We start from the raw sequence: 9336 nt of genomic DNA, 5'->3' as shown, positions 1-9336 counted from the left end.
TTCTTCCTAAGAAGAAAAATATGTGGTTTAAATAGCTATTTTCAAAAACCTGGATGCTGGAAGTGGTGAACTTTCTTTAGACTCAGTCATGCACATTCCTCACTCCCCAGGCTGGAAAATGTGATATAAGAAGTATGGCTGTTCTCAGCACAGCTCTGCTGCTCACTTTCTCCTGATCTGAGGATGGGAATAAATTGCTTTCAGTTTTCCTGAAGACATGAACCAGAGCTTCCATTGTCTCCCTTGGCACCCTCCTTCCTCCAACTCACCCCCAATTTGATGCTTGCCTTTTGGATTTTCCTCACTGCCTCCCCATGAGGACCATCCAGAAAATTGCCCTCCAGTTTATAAAGCCCTCATGTCTGTCTAACATGCCATGTGACACTTCACTGGGGTTTGTTTGCCAATCAAGCAAATCATAGTCATTCTCCCTGACCTACTTGGCAAGAAAGCAGGCCTGAGATGGGATGAAGAAACATGTCTGAATTCATTCCTTCTCTATGACACTCCCTGGGTGTTGACACCCAGAACCTGAAGCCCAGCCAGCCTAAGCCCTGGACAGAATCCAAGACCCAAACAGGGAGGCCCAGGGTGAGTCCAGTGAGTCAACAATCTAGGGATGCAGCCAGAGTTCAGAACCTCAAGATACAGTTAACAGAGCCAAGATCCAAAATACAAACTGAGTAACTTCAGTAGAAGCACAGGGAGGAGGAGTGTAGAGTAGATTTATGAGGAAAGCTGGGAAAAGTGAAGTTGCAGCATCCCCAGGTCCAGGAACCCAGTTAAGTCCAAAGGCAAGGGGAATCATAACATCACATTGATCAGAATTCTGTAGGCCCAGCTGCAGGCAGCTCATGTTTACTTCCATGAAAACTCCAGGATTCCATCTTCTGCCCAACTTTGTTCTTATTTTTCATAAGCTTTCTGAGGGACTTCAATTCCCATGGCTTCTCCCACTATCTCTGTGCAGCTGACTTTGCTATTTGAACAACAGTAGGAAATGTGTGGCATTCCGTATTAGGGGACTCTCATTCTAGCCCCAGCTCTGTTACTTCCTGGCTGTGTGATCTTAAGCAAGTCATCTAATTTCTCTGGGACTCAGTTGCCTCAGCTGGGAAGAGGGAAAAATAATGTCTACCTCATAGAATTGAGGTAAGGATTGAATCAAATCATGAAGATGAAGATGCTTTTTAAAACGTAAGGTGCTATATACAATATCATACATAGTACTCATAAGTCAATCTCTAACCTAGACCTCTGTCCTAAGCTCCAGCTTGATATATTCAACTGCCTCCTGGAACTTTCCACTTGGTCATCCCACAGATACCTCAGAGTCAACATATTCCAAACTACCAAAACTTTTATCTTCCATCGAAGGGCATTCTGCCTTTGTGATGGAGCCTATCTCAATGAAGGACACTTGAGGCACTAGGAGGCTACAACCAAAACTCAAAAGTTCCCATAGGCTGAACCCTCCTTCACCACCTACATCCAATCTGTTACCAACAACCAGGCTGAGACTAAACCTGAAGGACTCTCAGTCCTTTCTCTCTATCCCCTCTGCCTTGACCTAGGTCAGATTCTCAGTATTTCTCTCCTGGAATATTGCAATAGTATCTTAAGAGATTCAGCTACCTCTGGTCTCATACTCCACATTTCCAAATTCATGCTTGCCATCCCAGCCATACTAGTCTTTGAAAAATATAAATCTGACTATGCCAAACTCCTCTACTTAAATCATGCAATGTTCCTCAAAATAGATAACCCAGCCTTAGCATCTTGGCACTAGAGATACATGCCAACTTCACTCCCCACCCTATCCCCTTATGTACCCAATGCTCTCACCACTCCTAATCAGAAGCATCCTAAACAGACCATGTCTCTCTAACCTCCATGACCCTTTTCTATTCTGATATACCTTGAACCTTATCATAGAATTAGATCCTTCTTGGAGTTATGGAACTTTACAACAAATTGACATCAAAAGCTCCCCTGCCATAGCTTTCTTCAACTTCCAATGACTTTTTCCCCCAACACAGCCTCACACAGAAGGCAACTGCTAACTATGGAATATCCAAAATTCTAAGACAGCATGAGCACTGAACAGGGCTCTGGGTTAATTGTCAGATGCCTTTAAGTTCAGTTCTTGTTCTAGTTCAAGTTCTGCCACTAAAGAAAAGAGCCAACTATACTGTGTTATTTGTAAGATGGTCCTCAAAGACATTGTTGAGCAGCTGAATTAAGCAACTTAACGGCCCACATTACCTCTGGACCTCCTTATAAATGTTTTTGTTTTCTGAGTCAATCTAAGTACGGGTTTTTATTACTTTCAGCTAAAAGTACTATAATGTTCCAACACAATAGCTGAATCAAGCAATAACACAGGCCTGTAAAGTATGCATGGGAGCTATCATCTCTCTCACATCAATCAAGCAACCAAACAAAAATAAAAACAGGCTCAGAGAAGAAAAGTAATTTCCCCAAGAACACACTGAAATTCTATGGTTAATTCAATTGATTATGACAATTCTAAATAGTAGCTGCAGTCTGAATTATCAGGTGAATAAGTTTTGGTCCCTTCTAATTGTGCTATTAAGTTGCAGCATATTGGGTAACCAGATTTCCACAGGATATTTAGAACTGAGTGTAGACTAAGTAAACAGGCTCTGAGTAAAGTCCTAAGGGCTTGCCCATGAAGAAATGGTAGAAGCTTTATTGTCAACTTTGGGACATCCAGATGAGTATGATGTCTCTATATTCTTGGCTAATCTTTGGTCCATATAGTATCAGAAGCATTAGGAAAATGTGTCACCTACTTATTTTTTTGTGTGTGAAAATGATTCCTGAATGTCAAAGAGTGCATACCTATAGAGGGGGAGCTCAAACCATGCCTGCCTATGTGGGAAGGGCAAAAGAGTAGTAGGGATGGGCTCTCTAATTTCTAGTTTAAATGTTTTGTTCTGGACAACTTAGAGTTGAAAAGCAAGGAGTCTGATTGGCCTTTCTAACTTCCCTCAGGTAATTCTTTACTTATGTCAAGGACATTTTGCTGTACAGCTAGTCTAAAAGTGACAAAAATGCCCTGTGAGTAGTGGGCAACCCATCCTTGGTTCAATCTAAGGTTGAATGCCCACTTGTGAGGGGAGACTATAAAAGAGATTCCTATTTCAGGAGGAAGTTAGTACCAGCTTCATCAAATCTTTTATAGTCCCTTCCAAATCCTGATTCCTTTTACAGCCCATCATACTAGGCCCTTAGAGATGAAAACATATTCTCTATCTTTTTCTCCTGTCAAAATTTCCCATAGAAATAGGAAGTCTCAAATTTATTTGGCCCACCATGGAGCCCTTTCTATTTCATACAAGAGCACCAGCCCTAATAATTTTGGAACTGAAGCCCAACCAGTGATATTATTGATGGTGCATCAGAAAAGAAAGAACACCTGCTCTTTACAAAGACCTTTTTACGTTAAAACTACATACTTCCTTGGTGAATTCACCTCCCAGTCTGTTGGAACCAATTGCTTTTGTAGAACAGGCTGCTTCACATTGTAGATTCAGTGGCAGAGCTTCCATACAGGGAGCCTCTCAGAGCACTTAACCAAGCTCAACACTCCCAACTGTTACAAATGATGGGCAACTGGTCCCAGCAAGCATTATGAACCTGCCAATCAGTTTTCCAAAGCCTTGGGAGGAGAAATGTCTTTCATGAAATAGGTTGCATTTGCCCAGAGCTCCAGAGAAAAGAAGCCTCTCTTGGGAATTCCAACAAAAGACTCCTTCTTTTCCTCCTTAACCTACAAGGCAAGGAAGTATGTCTGCTGAGGGAGGGCAAGTAAAATACAAACTCTTCCGTCTAGCTGCCTAGCTCCATCCCCACCAGGAAACCACCCTGCTCCCAGTCATTGTTGAAGAATCTGTTCCCTTGGGACCTTTGACAATTGGGAAAATCTTTCTAGAGCTGGGGTGAAGAAATGCAGCTCCTCAGGGCTATTAGCACTCAGAAGCTCTATCCCCTGAACTTCGGGCTTGGGAAAATAGGCAAGCCAGTAGACCATCCAGACTGGTGCAAAGTCCTGCAGCTCCGAAGGATGAGTCATCTGCTTTTACCACCACTTGAAATAAACGATAATGGCTTGGCAGCCTCTCATATATTAATAGCCTTGTCATTTTACCTTCCTCATGCTCCCTTTACTCCACAATGGAATTAGAGATGGCAAAACTGGTTTCAGAGCTGATTGCCCTGAGTGTCCAAGCTACCCAGAAGGTCCAGAAGGACCCAGGACATTTTTTGCACCCTGACCAGATTGACAGGCCATTGTCCTTATCCTGCAGTTATTCTTGGCTACATTACCACTTTTAATGGTCCCATGGTATTTTGTACTGGAAATTAACAGGTTTACTTCCTTATTTGAGTAATGCCTGTTCTTGCATAAGAATGTAAGCTTCATGAAGGCAGGGACTTAGTCTGGCTTTTCACTGTATCCCCAGCACTCAGAACAGCATCTGTGAGAAAGGAGAGGGGAGTTCAAAATGTCAGCCCCTCCCTACACAAAGAAGGAAGATACACAAAGAGGGCAGAAGTTGGTAATGGGGGAAATGTTTCATGAAAGGGAGAACAGGACTCGCTGTACCAAGGGGCTTTTTGATATAACATCCCATTTTCCCTAACCCCTGCTACAAACATGAGGGTCGTAGCTCAACCTATGGTTAATCTTAGACTTAATCATTAAGCTTAAGTGGTTAAAAGGAATAAAAACCTGGAGACTATAAGTGAAATGATTCCTCCTCTATTTAGTGTCTTCACTTTGCCCATATAACAGGAAACTTCAGTTGCCTGTGCTGTGCGAGAAACATTTCTGCTACTTCTCTTACTCCTCCCTAAGGAGAAGCAGTGGCCTACCTCATAGGTAAGACAGAGCAAAGGAAAACACAGCGATCCTTGGTTCTTCTGTGCCAGATTTCTGAGATACACAGGAAGGCCATCTGCCTTTTGCAGCTGCCTGTCCTCAGGAAAGGTAGTTAAGTTTAATTTGAGGCAGGGGTGAGGGATAGGATGGCATTTACGGAAGCCAATTTGGAGCCTCTGCTCCCTTTATTAAGGGATGTGGGGAATTATTTGTTCTTCTGAATCTGTCCGACCCCTGTATCTTATTTTTAAATTACTATGAATTTGGAGGGGACGGGATAGGGGTGCAGGTAATCATCTCCCTCAAACTCCAAGAAGACCCACCACATTCCACACCCCAGTTTCTGTAAGTCTCTGGGTTCATTGCTCTCTATATAGCACACCCATCCCTGCACTGCTCTGTGCTTCTGCAATTTTAATCAGACCCTGACCACTCTGGCATCCCCTATATCTTCAAAGCCTCCCACTAGCCCATCAGCACCTTGCTCTATGAGACAGAGGCCTCCACCTTCCCACCTCTTTATCCAAATCCAACTCTAGCTCCCCTCCACCTGGAGGACATGGCTTTCCCTGCAGGGCTCTCATTCACACACCCAGTTATTAATCCAGTCAATACACTGTGATAGGGCACCAGCTCTGGAGGCCATCTAAAGGGGTTTATTCTCCTGTACTCCATGTCCCTTAGGGTCTCAGGTGGGGCTGTCACCTACAATGTTGCTTCCAAACCATTACATCTTATCCTCTCTTGCTCACTTAATGACATCATCCTCACCCTGACTCCAATGTAGCATACTTTTCACTCTATACTTGGGCATTCCCATCAACTTATACACATGCTGTCTCTTCTCCCATATAACTTCTTGAGCCTCCTTCTTTCTCCAACAATTGTCCCATTTGGCTGCTGTCCTCTGCAATGAAATTCCCCCAAGGAATTGTCTATGCTCCTTATTTCCAATGTCCCATCCATCCAAAAGCACACACCATGCAAACTTCTTTTGTCAAGGTCACTAATGACTTATATATTGCTAACCACAATGATCAAGTCTTAGTCTTATCCCACCTGACCTTCCAGCAGCAGTTAACAATTGAATTCCTCCCTCTTTCTTGACTTCAGTGATGCCTCACTCTTGATTATTCTCTCACCTCACTGGTCACATTTCTCAGTCTTTTGGCTGGCTCTTTTTCTTCTCCCCAGTCTCTTACTGTCCTTGGTTCTCTTCTCTAGCTACACTCATTCCCATGTTCATCTCATCTAGTCCCATAGCTTTAAATGTCATCTCTATGCCATGTTATGTCACTCCTTTCCTCATAACTCTCCCAATGGCTTCCATTTTTAAGCAGAGTAAAAGTTAATGTTTTTTTCAGTGACACTACATGTTTTGCCAGCCCCACACCATTATTTCTCTGATCTCATCTCTCACTAACTCCTTGTTTACTTTACTCCAGATGCACTGGCTTTCTTGTTGTTCCTGGAACATGCCAAACATGCTCTGCCCTTAGGTAATTTTTATTGTTTGTTCCTTTGTACTAAAACACTCTTCTTTCAGACATTTGCATAGCCCAGTGCTATCTTCTTAGGGATGCTTTCCCTGACCATCCTATGTAAAATTGTAACCCACTCTCCCCAGCACTCTTAATCCTACTTACCTTACTCTGCTTATTTTTCTCCAAACCATTTATTACCCTCTAAAATGCTACAAATTTTCCTATTATATATATATTTTTTATGGTCAGCCTCCTCCCCTGGAATGTATGCTCCACAAGAGCAGGAATTTTTATTTTTCTCATTTCTTTAGCATCTAAGACAGTGCCTGGTGCCTGGTAACAAGTGTTGGTTGAATAAATGAATGAGCCTCTCTTTCTTCTCCTTTCCTTTTCTCCCTCCCTCCTCTGAGGAAGAGGTGTTCATCCTCCACTAGTAGATCAGTTCTGCGCACTAGAGTCTGATTGTACCCAGCTACCTCCTTAAGGACTTCCTCCCCTCTGTCTTCCCTTCAATTGACTTCTTCCTTGTAGCCTATAAACATATCTCATTCATCTTTAAAACACAAAAATCAGAATTTTCCAAGTATTTGCTTCCCTCTAGCTGCTGCACTCTGACCTCCTTCACTATAAACTTCTTGAGAAGTTCTCTGTGTTTTCTGACTTCATATCCTCACCTCACATATTCATTCCTCACAGAAGACACTTTAGCTCCTTCCTTGGACCTCTTTCTCTTATTCTCCAAGGCTTTGGTCCAGGTCTTAGGGACCCAGAGAAGAATCAGACATGGCCTCTTCATTAAGCCCCATCTCCACTTTTGGTCTGGGAAACAGTGACAGCTCTCCCTGCTTTCCAGCCAGACTTCTCAGATAAGCTGTGTTCATATTCTCCCTTCTCTCACTGACCCTTTCCTGCACTCCTCAACCCTCTGTGAACTGGCCCCCACCCCAAATGCTCCACTGCAACAGCTTGTGTCAAGCTTGCCAATGACTTCCTTATTGATAAACCCAGTGGGCATCATTCAATCCTTGTCTTACTAGAATGTTGTTGAACCTGCCATCCTAATAGAAATTCTCCTTTTTTCTGTTGGCTACTGTGACTGCTCTCTCAGGACTCAGGCTTATGCCATCTTCTTCCTCCCTGGGTGATTGCATCTAGTCCCATGGCTTTGAATAGCACCCATGTGCTGGGACTCTCAATCTCCATCCCCAGCCATGCCTCTCCTCCCTTGTAGACTGGACCTGAGTACCACCAGCCTAGGGTGTTCCCTCAGTGGTCCAATTCCCCAATGTCCAGAACCTGTTTTTTTCCAGTCCATTATCACCTTCTTGAAATAGGAGCCTAGCTCTGCCACGGAAATCTGGGGCTGGGCTCTTGCTCCCTGGTCAGACACTTCCTAGGTACTGTTCAAGACCTTAAGGATACCAGGTGTGCCTGCACTATTTTTCAGTAATTTATCAGTAATGGTGAGAATGGCACGTAAGTTTTGTTCATTCAGCTAGTATCTAGTGGAGGATCTGAAATTCAAACCCAGTCCCACCTGTAGGGCACAGGACCTAATCACTGCCCTGTGCTGCCTCTATCTCTACTGTCTATTTGTTCTGAATGCTGGTTGTCCCCTGTTCGCTCCTCCATCCATATTAGCTCCCAGCTTAGCCCTATAGAGAATTCTTCCTCCAGCTTGCTTCCCCAGTGTCCCAGGCATCTTGTTCTTGCTGTAAGCCCAGATACTTAACTAGCTAAGAATCTTGCACAACTTGTTGGGACCGGTATTTTTCCCTTGGTCTAATAGGAAAAACACGTTGTGCATGTGTTACAGTTTGGGCCAAGTGAGACAGGAACACACAGACTTTATGACCAGCAGCTCTGGTTTTACCCTTAAACCACATGTATAGCATGACACATGGTGGTTTGGTATTGGTTATTAAATGTGATCATTCACAAGTGACAAAGAGGTTGCTCACGGCTATTCTGATCAATGGGTAGCTTGGTTTAGTTATGAAAATGCAGCTGATATATTAACTTTTCTGTTTATATCAAGCTTGAATATCAAGTTGTAGAGAGATATATTTGAAGTGATGAGCCCAGGATAGAGAAGTGGGGAGACACACACACACACACACACACGCACACACACCTAGATAATAAATATGAAGGTTCTTGGGACATTAGAAAGTGAAACACAAAATGCAAGGGACAGTTCTCATTACTGTGACTAAAAGCTCTCTCCCTTCCTTCTGCCTTCCCTATTACTGTTCTGCCACCCTGGTCACCTGGGGAAGACCCTGAATCTTCTCTAGCAATCCAATTTCCTTTGCTTCCTCCCCCGCTCCAAGTAGATATCAATCGTGTCAGTTAAACCTCCCCCATGTTGCTCTCTCCCTTCTAATCATCCTGGTGGCTCTGCTCTCATTCAGATCCATACAACTCCTTTTCTGGGAGAAAATGGGCTCCAGTCTGTCCTTCCTGTAAACTCTCTCTTTTTTGTTTGTTTGTTTGTTTGTTTTTAATTTAATTTTATTATGTTATGTTAGTCACCATGCAATACATCATTAGTTTTGCCATTTTCCTCTAAAACCCTCAGTTTGTTTCTCAGAGTCCATAGTCTCTCATGGTTCCTCTCTCTAAAACCCTCAGTTTGTTTCTCAGAGTCCATAGTCTCTCATGGTTCCTCTCTCCCTCCGATTTCCCCCCTTTCATTTTTTCCCTTCCTTCTCCTAATGTCCTCCATGCTATTCCTTATGTTCCACAAATAAGTGAAACCATATGATAATTGACTTTCTCTCCTTGACTTGTTTCACTTAGCATAATCTCCTCCAGTCCCATCCATGTTGATGTAAAAGTTGGGTATTCATCCTTTTTGCTGGCTGAGTAATATTCCATTGTATATATGGATCACATCTTTATCCATTCATCTGTTGAAGGGCATCTCGGCTCTTTCCACAG

The sequence above is a fragment of the Mirounga leonina genome, unplaced genomic scaffold, assembly GCF_011800145.1.
Source record: "Mirounga leonina isolate KUSES-001 unplaced genomic scaffold, KU_Mleo_1.0 Mir_101799, whole genome shotgun sequence".
Taxonomy (NCBI): Eukaryota; Metazoa; Chordata; class Mammalia; order Carnivora; family Phocidae; genus Mirounga; species Mirounga leonina.
The sequence above is the reverse complement of the archived record's forward strand: the minus strand, read 5'-3'. Positions refer to the sequence as shown.